The sequence below is a fragment of the Halictus rubicundus genome, chromosome 1, assembly GCF_050948215.1.
Source record: "Halictus rubicundus isolate RS-2024b chromosome 1, iyHalRubi1_principal, whole genome shotgun sequence".
Classification (NCBI taxonomy): domain Eukaryota; kingdom Metazoa; phylum Arthropoda; class Insecta; order Hymenoptera; family Halictidae; genus Halictus; species Halictus rubicundus.
The window spans coordinates 1821989-1841248 of NC_135149.1; the positions used below are offsets into that span (position 1 = coordinate 1821989).

General features: G+C 46.1%; 1 protein-coding gene across 1 annotated transcript in view; it reads left to right on the plus strand.

Annotated features, from left to right (window-relative positions):
- Positions 1-2532: 2532 nt before the first annotated feature.
- LOC143360338 (uncharacterized) overlaps positions 2533-19260 on the plus strand; it is a 37893-nt gene continuing 21165 nt past the window's right edge. Inside the window, exon 1 of the mRNA XM_076799483.1 lies at positions 2533-3341. The gene's annotated coding sequence lies outside the window, so the exon portion shown is untranslated. The remainder of the gene's footprint in view (positions 3342-19260) is intronic.

Below are 19260 nucleotides of genomic sequence, written 5' to 3' on the forward strand. Positions count from 1 at the left end.
GAGTCCAAACACAACATAAATCAGAAAAATTTTATACTTAATGTAAAAAAAAATTAACTACACACGCATGATAGCTATATACGAATTTTGTGAAAGTAGACCGATGTACGTCATGTTTGGACTCGTTTCAATCGTCAGAATCTCAACAATCCAACAAGATTTGAAAAGATAAGACAAAAACGACGGACTATACCTATCTCGGTTCCTCTTACTTTTTCAAGCTGTGAATCGATCTCTCGAGAAAGAAATGCTAGTCTGTAGTGCACCAATTTTCCTCTGGAAATTTAAGCGAGCCTTTTTAAAAATGGCGCGCGAGGTCTCCTGCTTCTTCGGGCGATCAATTTGAATTCCTCGCGGGCCCTGCACGCTTTTATTGTTTGCCAGCGGCGTTGACGTGTATTTGCGACGCGAACAAGGCATAGCGTCGGCGAGTAATCTAGTTTTCCGCCGGCAAGGCAGACGAAGTTAAACTCGTGGATCGTTTTGCCCGTTGGTTTCCGCGTCTCTCCTGTCCAGCCAGCTTCCCTACGTGCAGTCCTCTTTCCAGGACGCTACTCCAAGGGGGAGTTGCCCCGGACAATATATCAGTTTACAATGATAAAAAGCAAACACGGGAAATAACGCGAGGAATTACTGAACCAAACAATATGTCCCTCGTCTCTGGAGAGACGGCGTATATTTCGAGCGGAGAGCAGCCGCCCGGCAGCATCCGACGGAGGGGTGTGCCAAAACGCTCTCCTTACAATGCTACCGGGGTTGTTTTATTGCGCGACGGGGCGATATGACCATAGGGACAGAGGAAATGGACTCATTATCGCCGACCGAACGCATTCGCCACGACCAATTATACCGGGCCGATTCTTTTCTAAATACCGGGTACTCGGCACTGCCCCAAGAGATCGTTGTCCTCTTCGATATCACACTATTTCTCGCATAAGTAACTAATTTTTACTTCTTGATGATTACCATGAACAGACTGCGGATCTTTAGGCAAAATAAACATTTTCGAAAGTAATATATCGATGCTATACCACTCTCTGAATCTTTACACTGTGCCAAATTGCAGCTACTTATTTTATGCATTTATCACAGAAACGGATAGGCAACACTTGAAACAGTAAAACTATCAACACTCAGAACATATTTTGCGTCTTCCAAAATTCGCGAAGTCACAGGAAGGCAGGCAAAGTCTAAATTTATAAAATAAAAAGACTGCTGCCTAACGATCCCTTAACAATTTAATTTCGAGTCCTACGCGGCTGCAAAGAAATCCGGCCGCGTTCGAACCTTCATAGTGAGAAAGGTCAACAAAACCACCAACAAACTGAGATTCACAGACGAAAAATGAACACATCGCCTAATCACCCCAATTTCCTGCGAGCCAGGGGCGTGCAAAGAAATCCATGGACTGTCCGCACGGGCCCGCGAGCCCGGTAATCCGTTAATCACAGTAGACGCGGCGAGAGGGTAGGAAACAGGCTTGGTAATCTAAGAAAAGGCGTCGGAGCATTGGCGTCAGTGGAAAGTGGTTGTAAGTGAATGAAAGTGGATGCAAAGGTGGAAGTGTGGTTGCTACGGGGTCGTCAGCCTAGCAAAGCTAGCATGATCCGCCACGGAAGACAGAAGTCTGTCTGTCTTTATCAGCCAGCCAGGTAGAGCCCTCGAAGCCAGGCAACGGCGTCGTCTCTGCTCCGCCACCCCTCCTCGACAAAACCTAGAGGGGTTGCCGACGGACGCCCACGATTGGCGTGGCTCCTGCAAACGAGGGAGGACATTCTGCACGCCGATTGGCTGCTGACGAATCCATACTCGGTATTCATTCGTTGCCTTATTCGTCGACCGATCTCCCGCTCTCTCTCTCTCTCTCTCTCTCTCTCTCTCTCTCTCTCTCTCTCTCTCTCTCTCTCTCTCACACAACAGACTCAACCCTCCGATGCAACTCACCCCTGCGTCGCGGGAATCTTTTCAATGCACTTCACCGCCAGCTTTCACCTTTCGCCGGATATTTCTAAGCAAATATTTTTTTAATAAGCGGTGACGAAATTTGAGGGGTGGGTGGTGAGTTTTCCGTTTTACAACGAAGTTCTCGGCTGTGGGAGATCAGACAAATTCCAAATTGGGATTAGTTACTTTGGGATACTTGAAAATTTCACTAGTGTGGATTTTGGGGGTTTAGGAAACCACCCTCTGGAAGATTGCAGGGGTTGACGAGGTGATCGGTGTGTTTTCTAAATTAACTGGATCGGAGTGCACAGTTAGAGTAGAAATGGCATGTCGGAGAAAGATTGTTGGAAAAGGAGAGAGGATCGATGAGAAGTGTCAAAGAAGGAAGAGGCCGGTGGTTGTTCGCCTGCACTTTTGCCGTCGCCGTGTCGCCTCGGTCCCAATTGAATGAGAGGAAATAAAAGGGAGAGAAAGGTGGCCTGCGCGGAGGAAAGACGAGCGAACGGCATAGGACGGAGGGACAGGGACGGAGCATTCCTTGGGGTGTTGCAGCCTATGATCGAGCAACGAGCTGGGCGGGTTTTCAGATTGCTGCTGGCTCCGCCCCCGGCACCGCCCCATTGGTGGTTGCTGACACTGCGCTACCTTCGGCCGGTGCGCCTCCCTTCACCCTTCTATCTGCAGCTGAGACCTTCGTCGGGTTTCGCCAGCAGCCACCGCACACACGTCAGCAAACGGCGCCTCCAACGGCCAACGGATCGTTCGCGATCTCCGTCGATCATCTGCACAAACGGATCAACGGGACGCCGAGAATCGCGGGAGGATTTTTTTGGGGACCGGACCGCCAGGTGATCGTGCGTCCGGTGATATATCACGTCGGCTGGTGAGACGTCTCGCCGCTGAACGTTTGCATCTCTGTGCTACGAAGTGTTGTTCCATCAAATCACGGATAAATCGACGTCGTCCAGCTCCCACGAGAAAAGTGATCGATCCCGGAATTCGATGCAGGACACTTGTTAAACTCTGGATATCGATGACTTGTGCATTTCGTTGAACTCCGAAGTCGGATGTCGAAAGTTTGAAGATTCCCCTTGAAAGATTTCGTTGGATTAGCGGTCGAAGAGAAGGAGGAATTGCCAACCTGTCGATGATAACGATGGCGTACCACTGGCAATCGAGGAAGAACTGATCGCAACGATTCGATGATGTCGAGCGACGATTGGAGGGATCCTCGGGAACCGGATGCCGACGTATCCTGATGTCCGTCGCCTTGTCGTCATGACATCGAAAGCTCCCTGAACCCGCGACACTATTGCTGCCGAGGCAGAATCGTTTTTGAACGAACTGTACAGTCCTAGGATTATGACGTGCGCCGTCGTCGAATTCGCACCTGTTTCGTAAGTACCCCGTTTGCATTTTCAAGATACCATCGAACTAGTTAGCTTTCAACGGAGTTCGGGCGCGAGTAAATCAAGAGTCGACCGGTTCTAATTAGATAGGATATTCGCCGGGTTCCTGCGCGTGGTAGTAAGTAGAGGAAGGATTAAGCCACGAATGACTTGGCACAATTAGCCAGATTTTATGAGCGGATGAAACGGAGGAACCGTTTCTCCCGCAGGCTGGCAACTAAATGGATTAAAACGCCCGTCGCGTTCGAATGCCCTCGCAAGCCTCGCAAACCGTGACATAAGTACCTCGCCCTCGAAAATCCTTTTGGGAAGAATTGCGGCGACGAATCTCCTGAAAAACTGCTCGTCATACTCCTAACAGGCGTGCAAAATAATAACGAGAATATTAGGGACGGCTTCAAATCAATTTCGAATCCGTGGGAGCTAGAACGTCGAGAATAAGGAACATTTAATGAATTGTAGACTGCTTGAAGTGAAAAATATCAAATTTTAAGGCAATGCTATTTAACTGAAGGCAGCAGGGACCGAAATTAGAGAATTACAATAGTTAAAATTCAATTGTTTTCTAAGGAAAAATGTAGGGATTTTTTATCGGTATTCCAGGTACGAAATAGAGGTGCAAAACACATTCTTCTCATTTATAATTACTAGACGGCGGATTTAATGCATTTATGATCAAGTTGGCGAAGGACAAAACGGTGGAAATATTACTCAGAGATGAAATAAATGTCTATGAAGCTCCCGTCTCTTGCAAACGGTGTAGAACATTTTTATTTTGAATAAAAATCCGTTGTTCAATGATTACAGTAAAGTCAAAGAAATACAAGAAATAATTCTAAAAAAAAACTGCAAGAATGTTTCCTGAAAGCTCAGAGTACGAAATAGGAGTGTTAGGTACAGTCTCTCCGATAACAACTAAAATGAATCCAAAAATATAGAAAAATAGCTGATAACAAAGTATTCTAATTGAATAAAGCTAGCCGACACACCGGGTACAATCTAAAAACGACGTCCAACAACGCCAGCGTTAATTATTGCCGTCAAGTTGCCGTTCTATCTCAGCGAATTTTTCGTCCGACGGGTAAAGACCATCCGCAGCAAAATTCGCAGAACAAAAACCTCCGTCATTATTGCAAAAGCGGGTGCAATTGAGAAAATCTATGGGCTGAGCGTCTGGCAGGATCGAGGCAGCGACGGCCGTCGATCAAAGACGATTAGGCGAGTGCCATCGAGCCTCGAGGCCGGGCAACATGTATCGCAGGGCTCCGCCATGTGTGAAAGTAGTTTCCCGTTGTTTCGGTAGGTTTGTTTGTGCCCGGGGGCCGTAGAAGTGCCACTGGAAATTAGCGAACAATTAGCTCGCCCGGTTTCTGTTTTCTAAACACGGGCCTACCTATCGACGGCCCATTATTTCGAAGCATTCGTGCAACGCGCCTATCAAACCGCCTATGAACGAACGCGGTGCCTAAGTGGCCCCGGGTTTCGAGTGTGTCCGAAGTATCCGGAGCAGTATTTTCGTCGTGTATAGTTCTCTCTCTCTCTCTCTCTCCCTCTCTCTCTCTCTCTCTCTCTCTCTCTCTCTCTCTCTCTCTCTCTCTGTTTCTCTTGAGATCGCGCCGACGAGGAACACGTTGCACACGGAGGGTCTGTAGAAGGGGTTCTTCTAGTGTTTCGTTGCGCTTAAAAGGAGGGGGTTCCGACGGAGAGGGTTTCTCGCTGCAAGGCAGCTTTGGTGTTGCAGCCTCTTCAAACCTCGTGCAAACACTCGGGGACAGGGCGTTCGCCTGGTACGACGATTAATATCCCAATAAGGCCTCGTTCACAGGCCTCGCACGACCAAGCTGCTTCGTTCTTTATTCATTGTATCGCGGCTCCTCCCGCGGGATAAACTGCCCGATGCCCGGGCCTCCCGACACTTCTCTTCTTCCAGAACCTTCGGCTTCTCGCGCAGACACCCTGGTTTTCACGCGGACACCGCCATTTTTCATTTTCATTACGCGTGCGAAGGACATCGTTCCGAATTTTCGGAAGAGAGGAAAAACTGATGGAGTGTATTTGTGTGGGAAGAATAGGGAATGCAGTTTGGAAATTATACGAAATTAAGATTACAGAATAAATTGAAGAATCTTCGCGGAATTGTTCGAGGAGAAATTGAATTTTGCGGTGGACCCGTGTTCACCAAACGTCAATCCATTGTGCTCTAATTGGCCGCCAGAAAAGAACGAGCAAAGAATAATTGTTCTAGATCGCGTCCCCTTGCCGAGTAGAATGCCGAGGCACAATAAGAAACGTCCGCTTTATATCGTTACCGAAACAAGGAATGCCCATCTAGTTTATTAATGCTTCGATACTTTTCTTCTCGCTGACGGTACACAGAGGGTTGCTGTCGTTATGCAAACTTAGCAGGAAGAGCGCTACCATTCCTTGCTTTGTTTCAGTCGAGGGTGGACGTTCCCTGTTTTCAACTCAGCACGTCAAACCTTTTACTTGTCCAGCTTCTATGGACATTTCTACTTTGTGAACCTTCGCATGGAGAAATGGACATTCCTCGTTCTTTCTCCAACCCTTCGTTCACTTTTACCATTACATCAATTCCGCGTACGGACCTGATGTCAGTGGCCGCGAAGCTCGAGAGGCCTAGGACGTCGAGGGGTGTAAACATAACACGGCTCGGGTATGTCTCCTGGACGATACATGACTATCAGTTCGCTTGTGAAAAAATTCGTGCTTATACAAGATCAATGGTGTCAAATTGTGTTTGTAAAAGTGCAAAGCTAAAGGTTGCCGTTGAAAAGTAACAAAATTGAATACACTTGGGTCTTCTGCGATTTTTATTCCACTTCGTAAGGAAATAAACATATTGTATAATTTTTCACGAATGCAATTTCAGTTTGATCGATCGTCAATGAACAGATGATTCCAGAAAGAATTCACTCGGCCATCAGTCAATAAAATCGCAAGGTAAATCAGATTTACCTCGCAGCGAATGAACATCCTTCATGCAATCGCTGTCTCATCACTTTAATTGCTCGTATACTGGCTCGGCCGGCAGAAAGACTCATTCTCCACGAACAGAATTACCATCTGACAGGGCGCAGTAAAAATGAGCATCGCTCATACGGCTACTGTTTTATTACTTCCTTCGAATTACGCGTACGATCTCGGCTCGTTGAGAGACTGGTTCGCGGGCATCTGTCAATAAAATCGCAATGTTTACCGACCGCGAAAGCGATCGTTCGCTGGTCCCGAAATGAAGTTCTCTATAAACCATGATGAAACGGGCTCTGGATCATTCGATGCTCACGGTAGATTTTCCACAGGATCGTCGAAATTTAGCGGGAATACGGGTGTGAACGGCGCGTATGCTGGGGGGGGGGGGGGACAATGTTGGGCACCACGTCAAATTTGTAGCTGATCGTTGGTCGCGCAGCTGACGAGCGAGTTTCACAGCGGGCCACGCGATTAGCATAGCTATCACGCGCGCCCGCCGCGTGTCATTTATTTGGCCAAAGGGCCGATGCTGATACGCGACGTTAATTGCCGATCGTAGCCCGCGAAAGCATCGGAGCAGCGCAGTTCGACCAGGCACCGCTTTATTAGCCGAAAACCCGCGGGTTTATGCGAGCCCGGCGGCTTTTAAGTGTCCCAGCTAAACACCAATTTTATTGCCAGATAAACGGGACAGCTTGGCCAGAGGAATGCTACTCTGTCGCGGCTCCGCCTTGACGGACACCGTTAATTAAGCGACGAGAGATTACCGGTCGGAGGAAGTCATCGACTATACAGCTTCGTAAACCATCGGCCGGCTCCATCAAATCGACTCCGAATAAATTAGGTTAATTCTCCCGGAGCGGGTGCTCCTTGACAATTCAACTGCAGTCGTGGTTACATACAATCGAATCTCTCAGCATCAACCTCGTTTTACATATTTTTAGACCTACTACTTTCAGACCAACATCGATACATATTGCTAGATATGCATTACGACAAATTCGGGTAGATGAAATTCAAAATATTGAGGAGATTGAAAGAAGAAAATTTTTATTTTCTATAAAGACCCGCAGTCTACATATTAGGTGTAAAGAATTTCGTAGAGTCTGCGAGACTCATTTCGGCAGTCAAGCCCTAAATAAATGTTTTAATACGCAATCACTGACGTTTCTTGAAAATGGCGCGAAATGAAAAAAGATTGCACAAAATGCTTACATATTAAAAACCTACGTGAAACAGCATTGCTCGCGGGGAAGGTCTGATATTATTTTCTTAATCGACTGTTTTAAAATGTAAAACCGTTTCCCTCTTTCCGTTCCTTTCTCTCGCGTTTTCGTTGCAGCTCGAAAACTTGCGTCGAGAGGCTATCCAACGGGTCCATGTTTTTCTTGCGTAAATATTTGAAATAAGACAGTCGGCTGAGTAAGACGGGATATCAAGGGAGAGAGTCTCTCTCTCTCTCTTTCTCTCTTCTTTCGTTCAGCTTCCTTTTTCTCCTGAACATTTTATTTTCCACCGCTCTGTGGATGGGAAGGCATTATTACGCTACTTGATTTCGCATCGCGCCAGCTGTCTCCGATTATTCGCCATAGAAATTTTCGGGGGATCGCCGTTCAAAAGGGGACCCCGTGGTCCTCCGCTAATATTTGAGGAGGCCCCGTGCTATGGGGCCCTATACCGGACGTTAAGCCTCTGTTGTGTGCCGAGATTCTTTGCTTTTTCACTTGAGATTACAAATTTATCAGGCCGCGGCTAATTTTGGGACATGATACTCTCCGTATAGTCCTCGTGGAAGATCTCTGTGGAAGTCTTCCCGGATCGATTCCGTGCCTCTGGACCATCGATTCAACAGACGAATAAATTATTCAATATTTTTCATTGCGATCCTCTTTTCATTGCAATTCCGTGTCGTTGGATCCTGGATATAAATTGCTTAGCATTTTTCATTGCTATTACTGAATTTAGGTCTATCGAGATAATGAATAAGATGAAGCACAGACTGTAAAATCCAGTTCTACGAGGAGGCGAGTGATTTCCTGCGCGAATCGGCTAGTGAATCAAGTGCTAAATGAGCAAACTTTACCACCGGGTGCTAAAAACCATCCGAGTGACCATAAAACGTGTACCTTCTCCTTCGCCGGATTCGAAACTCGAACGACATCACGCGATCCGGAATGGAGAACTCAAGTATTCCAAGTATTCGATATTTGCCCTCTTCTTAGACATTCGACTGTTCCAAGTCGCCCAAGAGGACTTCGTTCGACCCTTTCCCGAAACTTTCTTCCAGAACTGACAGTGAGTCTCACCCTGAGAATCATGGGATACGAGATCTACGATAGCGCTATCAACCCCTGAACCTTTTCCTCGCTGGTTCTGGCAATCGATAATGACTACGCGGGAACAAACTCTATTATCCAGGCACTCTGGGAAACTATTGAAACGATTCAGTCTGGTATTAAAACTCTTTGAAAGGTTGAACGTTTCGTTGAAAAAATTATGCGAGCTACGATCGCGGTTTTTCAACCAGAGGCCCCGGTAAGTGTTTAAACACTGCATTTTCGATTCTCGGAAGTTGGGGATGGTCGAACTGTTATAACTTCGCGAGAAAAAGATCGCACGAGAACAAATATAGGCTCGTTTGGAAGCTCGAAGCCTCTACTTTGAAACAACATCCTTGATTTTCGTCAGAAAAATTTTTGCGCGACGCAGCGAGCGAAAAACCTTCATTGGTTTATTCATTCGTTGACATTGGAAAATGTTTTCCTTGGCTGAATCGTTGATAGATTTGAAGATTGAAGCTCAACCAGCCCCGAAAATTTGATGTACAATTTTTTGTCACAGGGGAATAGAAATTAGCACGGAAGTCGTTCTGACGAGAATAAAGGTACAGAGAAAAATTCCTACAGAACCATAGGCGAATCAAAATATTAACGCCAATATACACGAGGTGCAAGAAGGAAAGGCTTACGAAATGACCTAACAGACAGCTGCCAGCAATCATAGCGACCCGACCCGGATCCAGAGGTGAAGGTCTCCTGCGGGTCGAAGAATTCCGCGGTCACGAGCTAGATGGAGGACTCTCGAATATTTCACGGGTCCTTCAAGGCTCGTAGGTTCGCACTCGCACATATACAGCTATATCTGACGTTATAGCACCCCTTCCTGCTGGTTTCCTTTCTCGGCAGGTCCGTCTCGCGCCAAGGATCACCGATAGTAGGCTAGATAGCGTTTCGCAGCGTTACAGCGTTCGCACCGTAGCGGGTGGATGTCGGTTACACCGGTTCACCCTCGTCTTCAGGCTCTTCCTTTCGGTGGTGAGCCGTGTGTGAACACGTACGACGGTATCTGTTCTGCGGAATGGTCGCTCACTAACACGAGAACCTCCTGGTTAGAGCAAGAGAGAGAGAGAGAGAGATTGAGAGAAAGAGAGTAGGGGAGAGTTCATAGTTAGTCACTCTGTGGACGAAACGCTCGCTAGCATGCTTCAGCCAATGCGAGTACAGGGTGCACAGACACCGAGGACGTTATCTACCCTTTGGGAACGTACGTGTGACTTCGTGTGCCCAGGATGGGGCTGAAGGTGGTTGGTATCTTGTTGGAGGGCGAGAAATACGAGCCACGAAGCTTCAGGGTTGCGTGCGCGATCGAGCCCGGAAGAGGAGAGGAAGAGACGGGGAGTGGGAGAGCATGAGTGGAAGAGAGAAGGAAGGAGAGTGGAAAGAGAGGGAGAGAGAGAGAGAGAGAGAGAGAGAGAAAGTGAGGGAGAGGGAAGGAGGAGCTGATGTTCGCACCCCTTTCGCTGTGCTCTTTAAAAAATTAGCTCCTCGATCCCAGCGCCGTTTTTATCTTGTCGCCGGCCGGTGGCGTGACCGCCTACCACCGATGGTAATTTACAAGCGATGAGACAATCGCGGAATCTATAATCCCTGGAAATTTATTCGCCCAACGATCGTACAGCCTGGTCACGAAAAACCGTGGCTGTCTGAAATCTCCGAGACCCTTCTCTGTTCACCGTTGCGAACGAGTTCACGGGTTTGTGATAAATCACACGGCGCCCCGGGATTTATACTTTGTTAAGCAGCTCGTAAATATAAGGTCTACGAACCGCTGACCGCAAGCGAGTTGTGGTGGAGTTCCGGTGGTACGTGGTTTGGAACAGCGCGACAAAGAAAATCGGAGTACAGTTGGAAGATAACATTGGAAATCATGGGAAGTATAGTTAACTGGGTGTTGAATCGGTTTCTGGTGTAGATCAACCATGGCCTCGCAATTTTATAATATCTTCCTACCACAGCCGTGGTTTCAGATCTTTTATTTTACAATTACTCGAGTTGTAAAGATTCCTGCACAGGAATTGATTGAACAGACTTCTTTATTCGATAAGATAAGCTGATAAAAATTGCACAGAATCTAAATAAAAAGTTACATTTAAGTTACTATCATATTAAATTTAATTTTAAAAATAATTGTATTGTTTACTAACTGAATAGAAGCGGTCGCTAGTGACTTGTTAGTACCTTGGAAATAAATCCGAATTACTAATAACAATAAATCTTATTGTTTTTATAACACAATGCTTACCAGCCAATTTTAGTACGTAGGTTCAACGTTAATCCACGCTGTACATGATAGGCTAAAAAGTATCTGTTGTACTCGTTGCAAGGCTGCATTGAAATACATACACCGATGCACCTGTGTCCCCTTTTACAAGGTGTAAAACTCGTAATTGCCGCTAGAAATTGAATAACAATATGCAAATAGATCGTATAACTCATCCTACCGGTCCCCAATTAGTTTATCTTACGATCGCGAGGCTAACATGATTCTGGTTCAAGAGATTGATGCAACGTCGTTCGAGCATGTGCGTTATCAGGCGACGCAAAACCAGATAATCGACGTTTCGATTGATCAAGTCGCGGTCGAACGTGAAATCGTCGATATATAATCTGTATCGGGCGTGACCCTGTCCGATTATCCAAGAACGAGATAATCGGATGATTACTGTCCAATTCCCGGGTTTAATTCATGCGCGTGTAAATACGTCAAAGGGAACGGAACGAGCGTACACGTACACATGCATACGCGCGCATATACAACGCGATTGGCGTTACGAAACCGGCGAGCACCGTGGCCGCAATAAATCAAGATAAAGTTATGATAAACAAATTAGTCGGCGCTGCCGCCCCTCACCGGTGTTATTGTCTATCGTATATCTACCTACAAATTACCAGCCGTCCCGAACACCTCGGGGTAACTGCTACTCGCTGCGTGCTTGTGTGTTGATCACACGCACGGGGGGTTGAAGGAAATTCGAGGGGTAACTCGAAATTAATGCACCACTTCCTCTCTTGGTGTAACCTCGAATTGCAGTGTACCCAGCGTGCCTCTTATTTATTCGATCGGCTCCGACTCGGACTCGGAATTCTAGGGTCCCGAGACTTTTCGATTCCACTCTCGCATGCCCCTTCAATTGTTCCATCATCTTCACGGATCCAATAATGAGAGTGTCTTTAAAAATTCAGTGGAACAAATATTCATATTCCTGTAATTTTCCCGTCTATCTTGATCAGCTCTCAAGCAATTTGAATCTCCCAAAGTATTTTGTAAATCTACTATGAGCCTGTCAAAAAATTCTTCATTTCAATAATTTGATGAATTTCTGCCAGACAGTTGTTATGCAGTTTTTTGAAACTACAATTTATTTCTTCACTCTGTCTCATCCAATAGAGAGAGAGAGAGAGAGAGTCTAGTCTTTTCTATTTGAATTATTAAAATAGTTCTTTTGATATGGATTTAATCGGATCTGTAGAGGAAAGACAATTTTATCAACCAAGTTGTGTTTTCCATTTTCTGAATTGTACAAACCCTAATCATACAGATTAAAATCAACGTATAAATTATTATGACAATTCATTCAGCATTCTTCAAAACCTCCGGGGTTCGATATACAGTGATTTCTCTACATATATGTTGCGAAGAACTGGATGATAAATGCGCGGAATTATCCCCACTACCGCGGGGTATACCCCGTGAGGGGTCACAAAGTTCGAGAGGCCTCGGACACCGAGAAGTGTAAATATAACACGGCTCGGGTATGTCTCCTGGACGATACACGACGCTGGCAAGACCCGTGTTGTTGACATATATCGGGAACCCCTCATCGCACCGATAGATCCCAGATCGCAACCAAATCAAGCATACAAATGAAGCTAAGTTTCCCCTGTTGCAATTCTAATTCTCCCCGAACGAGCTTCGTTAACTACAGCCCGCGTTCGTTTCGATTCCCCTGATGAATAGGGCGCAGCAGTTTCGAAAATATCGAGAATATCGTTCCTGAAAACCGCAATAGCCGGTGAAAAACGATCGATTCCACGCTCATTCATCCGGGGCCGTTGAAAAATTCATCGGCAGGATTTAATCGTATCGGGAGAGCCGGTTCTGTTCGCAAAAAAAAAAAAAACGAGAACGACCATGCGGACACGCATTCCGCCCACGCATTGTTTCCGCCGGCCTATGGAAAATTGATCGGTTGCTCGGCTCGTGGAGCAGCCCGTCGTCGTCGTCTGCAGTTCGCTAAATCCGACGTTCAACGTGGCGCCAATTTTTACGATACACTCTGGAAGAACGTTTTAATTGGCCAGAGGCGTCTCGTGCTGTCAGCCATTACCGGGAATGGTCCCGCGAGCGGACGAAAGGTGCGACATATCCATTCTTTTACACGAGATTCAGAGATATCGATACGCCCTGGCCCCGGTACCGTATCACCGAGGAAACGACGGGCATTAATTCGACCGGACAGTTTTCGCCAGTTTATAGTAAAAATATACGATTGGCGGGCAGGTGAGACGGAGCTTGATGATCCACGTGTCGTTTACCCCGGGCCGATCGTAAAACAACGGTTCGGGTTTCGCAGCTTTACGCGCGAATCGCCGGCTCTAAAATCGCTATACCATGAAACACACTCGTCAAAAATACTGCGGGTGCTTAAATCAATCGGTGGGTCCCGTTTGCAATTTTTTTGTCTAGACTACTCAAAGTTTGCTCGTCCGCATTTCGAGCTCTTGTGAAGGACGATTCAGTTTCATCATTGATAAATTGTATCAGCATGTCCTGTAAGAGGAAATAAGAAAGAAAGAATAAGACAATGCCTAGATCAGGTTCTTCCATGTTCTTTGGTAATCCTTTATTTTGTCTCCATGGTGGGCACCTGTGTGCTCAATTATTCTTACATGATAATGAGTGCACTCGAACATCGTTCTCCATCTAGGTGTATGAAACGAAATAAAGAGGAATACAAAGAAACTGCAATACTTATTAAAAATTATGAACTAACCGACAGTTTGCAGTACATCTGATGCAGAAAATAGCACGAACTCATTAAACCCTGGAGCTACATTGGAGACCTCTCAACGCAAAGCAGAGAACTGCACACAGAATATTCATAACTATATCTAACCTCATGTGGCCGCAACATTTCATTTTTACTCGGACCACGCAGATATGCATCAACAAGTAACCCCATAATTAGCGACCGCATTAATGCTACACATGTAGACACGTATCAGATTGTCTACGCAATTTCGTTCGCTGGTTAATCGCGCCGTTTAGTTTCTCCGCGGCAGGGTTAAACCTTGGCGCAGGAGGAGATAATTTTTTCGAAGTTCGGCTATTTATGGAGTTGAGAATCGTTTGAATCTTGATGCTCGGGAAGGACGATAGCCGGGATGTGCGGTAATTAATGACAGAGGAGTCCCGCGCTATTATCGCTTGGTAGGTTCGCGTTGTGGTTTGAATGCCAGCTGAAGCGGCCGACAAAAACGATGCGCAACGGGTTCAAAGTCGGTGGAAACTTATAGCGGTGACCCGCTGGCCGGAACGGCACAATGTTGCGAGCATCTGCATAAAAGTGTTTCTCGAGCGCGCCGTTCCTCGGTGGATGAGCCGTGAATTTCCCCGTCCGAACGGCCGCTGCGCGTCGCGGCGCGGCGCAGCGCGGCGGCGGTATCGAGCCTGTTAATCAGCGTGTAAAATTAAATACAAAACAAGTTCCTCCGCTTTCGGTCGCAGAAACAGCGGCTAATAAAAAAATGAAGCTGCTTTAAGCTCACTTAGACTACCTCGAAGGGGCGGTGTATTATACTATACGTACACAGGGGAAGGGGGGGGGGGGGGGTGGGGCGTCGGTTCCCGTCAGAAATAAAAGCAATACACCGTGGGGCATAATTTCTGGTGATTATTTTCGTTGCAACTAAAGCGCAAGGCCGGATTATTGTCGAATGCGATGCAGCTAATTGCGTATTTTTATGTTGCAAAAAAGGAGTGTAACCAGATTGCCTCGAGATACATCGGCACGCAGACAAATAAATACGTGGAACGTATATTCTCTGTGGAAACGTTACGGGCAGATTGTAGATATAAAATCAACAGGATGAAAAGTATCCGTTCCGCGTGTTAAATGTCTTAATTTTTATCGGAAACGTTCCCGGCGGCGACCTGTGCCGCGTAATTGTAATATTAATTGATCAGAAGCAATTTGTAAGCGGGCGGTATTGGCGTCGTTCTCATGCAAATATGTTCTTGTAAAACACACCCGGGAATTAATTGAAACTGGGCCCGTTCATCAGCTTTATAATTAGCGCGATTCGCGCGGACGATTTCCGTCAGCCCGCAAGAATTAATGTTTTCGGTGTATTAATTAGCGATTCGACTTTAATAAGCCGGCGGAGAGAATGTATCCATGCAGGCAGTAAGAAATTCGAAGCTTTGTAAAGGCGAACTTATGCCAGTTCGTATTGTATGAATACAATGAATGTGAAAGACGAAAACCAGGGTATTTAAAATTATTCGTTTATACTTCTTTGCATTTTTCAACTGTAAAAAATTATAAGAAGAGTGTACGCATCATCACCTAACCCCTGTTTCATACAATTGACTTGAACCACTTTTATTTAGCATAAAAGTCCTGTCGTGCACAACCAAAATGAACAAGTATAATTTCCCCTTGAGAAATGGCGCGGAACGAACAGTGTACGGAAGAACAAGTGTGTGGAAGTAAAAGTTGAATCTCGGAAGCAGCGTTTAAAGCACGAAAGGTCCCGGAGGAGCTAAGAAAATAATAAATTCCAATTTATAGGTGTTAACGCGATGGAGGGCACCGGAGGAGTGTCCAGTCACGCTATGGAAATTATGACGTATTACACGATTGCCTTTTCAGCGTCGCACGCGGCTTGCCCGTGCCGTGACTAATAAGCAGATGTAATGCAATTTAACACGCATCGTATTAACGCTTGTTCAAACATTAACGCCGCCCAGTAGCAATTATCCACACCTTCAACCCGTCTTCTCCATTTTCTACGCAGCCTAAATTACTGCGGGTAAATGAATATCTCGAATAAATGGCATTGCTACCGCGATTACCTCCAATTAAAAGCGAATACAAATTTTCTTGGTCTGCTCTTTGCGTTCGGCGCAAGCACACTGTGCAAAGCAACATTGTACTCTGCTTGTTAGACACGAACTGTAATCGGCCATTTTATATCTCCGGTACTAAAAATAAATGGCACTCGCCAGAACAAGGAAAATCTAATTAGGGGGGAACAGAAATTTCCTGGAACTATAATCTCAATTATACAAAAGTAGGCGTTATAAAACTAGATTGAACTGTGTTTGGTAGATGCAAACAAAAATTGTGTGAAATTTTCATTTCTCGGCAACTAAAATTAAATGGCTCTCGCTGGAGCAAGGAAAATCTAATTGGGGGAAAGAGAAATTTCCTGGGACTATAATTTAAATTCTACGAAAGTAGGATTTTATGAAACAAGACTGAACTGTGTTGCACAAACAAAAATTGGCCATTTCCCTCCGCGCACGAATAAATGACATTAATATATACTTAAATATACGTTTTCTCAGTTCGTTGCATCCTGATAAAAAAAAGGAGTGCGTAAATAGAAAGATATTTGCGTGATCGAATGTAGAACGCGTTCGACGTCGGAAGTCGTCTGACGATAGTCGTCTTCGCAATTCCCACGCGAGCTGTGACTCGCGGGTCGCATAATTCCGTCGAACGTGTGCCGTTAATTACACGATCGGCCGTATAATCTCGCGTACTTTAATTATCCGGTCGTTTTTTTTTAATGAACTCGAACACGAAAGCGCCCGTCCTTCGTTCTCGCCGCTGCGTACGCGTCGGAACCGTGTCACCGATTTGCTATTTTAATTTTTATGCGGCTCCATTAGCCGATGACCTCGTTCACGCTGTGCGTATCTCGCCTGGCCGATGTTGTGTCATGAATTAAGAGGATTATGCGCTCGCTGTTTGCCTCCGATAACAATGTTCGTACGTAAATTACACGTTGTAATCCGACGAAACGACGGGAAACAACCGTCCAGACGAGTCGACGAAATTAATAAAAATTCTTCACCTTTCGGAGGGTAGGGGAAAAAATGAGCGCGCTATAGTGAATTCGTGGGCACTGTTCGTAGCTGTTCTATCGCGAAAGAGAAGCAGCTTGGCCTCGATCGAGCTAGTATGCAGCAGAAGTTTACGGTCGCCGGAAGTTCATGCTTATTCACTGAGCACCGAAAGGGCGACCGGGTATAATTTACGTATAAATTAAGCGGAATGAATCAACGGCAGACGATTAATCGCAATAGCTCGGCCGGTGATAATAACAATGGCCGGGCTTGTTTACGAGCGGTTAACGAATATATTACCGTTTCCATTATTCCGCCACGTGGACGCGTCTATCGTGCCAGCCACTCGATCGCGATACCTGGCTTCGACTGGCACAGAACCATCGCCTTTTGCCTCCCGATTAAGCTAGCCGGTCCCCAACAACCCTGCTCGACGTATTCACCCAGTCGTTCGATCGAAAAACAATCAAAACTCAAAGAATTTTTTAGTCGAGTAACAATACTGTTCGGGAAACGCATCTTCAATCGCGATCACTAGATTTCGGACTTTATGCGTTCATGACAGAGTCGAGTTGATGCGATGTTAACTCCAAAACCAATCATTTCTGACCTAAAATAAATATTTCCATGAATCTTTCATTTTAAATTGAAATGTTTAGCAATTGATTAAATGCAAACGAATTTACTCGGTGCACTTAGTGCATTCGAGTGCTAAGGGTTGAGACAGTACAAGAAATTTTCATTTTCCACAAAGATCCACGATCAATGAACATTGAGCAATAGTTAAAAGTTCTGTAGGTTCTGGGAGGGGGGAGGGGGGGGTGATAGAAACGTGCGAAACAATCTGAAAGACGATTCCAACTCGTTGTTCCCACCGATTCTCACGATCGTGGACGGGACGAGGGAGGAAAAAGCAACCCGGGGGTGGAGGTCGGATCGCAGGAGGTAAACAGCCCGTGAAATTACCTTTTAAATATTAGATTATGATTAAATGTGTACCTACGGTGCCTCCGGAGGCACTAAATGTTCAGCTCGGCCCCCGGTATCTCCTCCGACCCCCGTTCGCCCGGCTCATAAAGCTGACGATGGGGGTGGTTTATGGTGGATGAAGTCTCGAACCACCCTCTCTAGGCTATATCGCGATATCAATCAGCTCTCGGCATCAGATAAGATTCTCGCTGCTCAGGAACCGAGCGCTTTTCAAAACGCGGACGAGGTTGGACCCCGCGTTGGATCCTGATGCGCTTTACGAAGAGCACGGCTGATCATTTTTTCACTGGAGCAGACCGCGCCAGCGATTCAAACGCGGAGACGCCCATTGTCTCGGCCCATCAATATTTCAATACTCAACCTGCGAGCCAAAGGACACAAGGCCATGCCGAAGCAGATCGTGTACTTACGATTTTCCTTTACTTTGTGTTTCGTGCTTTGTACTTTCTGCTTCGTGTTCTTTGCGATACGGATTTCTCTGCACTTTTACGACGAGTTCAAAGAATGAGCGACTCCACGGGATTTCACGAATGTATGCTAATTCGACTGTTTCTTGAAAATTACGTCTCAGTACGTTAGGTTGATCATTTCAGTATATACGTATATACAGGATAAATTGGCTTCGCTTCTTCACTTGTACGAATGTACTGTTTCTTCTGGTCTTTGTTTTTCTCTGTTGTAAATTGAATATCTCTCGTGTAATACGTAACGTTTACAACCTTATTGAAAACACGCAGAAATAACTTGCCTGTCGATATACTTTAATACCCGGTGTCCAAACAACCCGCTACGTTCCGTTCGAATATAATTCATCGCAAAAAAAAAAAGAAGTGTCCATCGAGATCGTCGTGCATCGTAACAAGTGCACATGATCAATAAAACCGTGCTGGCTCGCGTTATATCACGACCGTAACTCATGCAGAGGCGGCCCGACTTTAAACGGCGTATCGGAAAGCAGCGTAGCTGGTCGAGCCCGACGGTCATCAGGTGGTTGATAACGCGACAATGTCGGCCGTTGTCCGTGGCTAATTGGCATCGTTAATTCGCCGTGGATCATAAACGCTGGCGGTAGCACCTTTGGCAATAAATATCCGGACTACTCCCCCGTTCGAATTTAAAGGGCCGTGTCTGACGCACACGTGGACGGTGGTCGGCCGTAAACGAGCGAGCATGATGGGCAGGTGTTTATATCCGGCCGGTGCGTTGGTGCGTGCGTGTGCGTAATCCATATGCATGAGCCTCGACGAAGAAGAAGAAGAGGAGGAGGAGGAGGAGGAGGAGGAGGAGGAAGAGGAAGAGAAAAGAGAGAAAAAAGCAAACCGGACGAAAAACAGAAGGAAAAAGGGACCGAAGGATCCGCTCAGCGTGCGTTCCACACACCCACGCTCTTGCTCGAGAAACTTTCCGTGCCCATAAGCATATGCATTGCTCACTTAGCAAGATTGATATAACCCGATATATATCTGGTGGTCGGCGATAAACGCGTAGCAGAAAACGGACGAGACCCGGT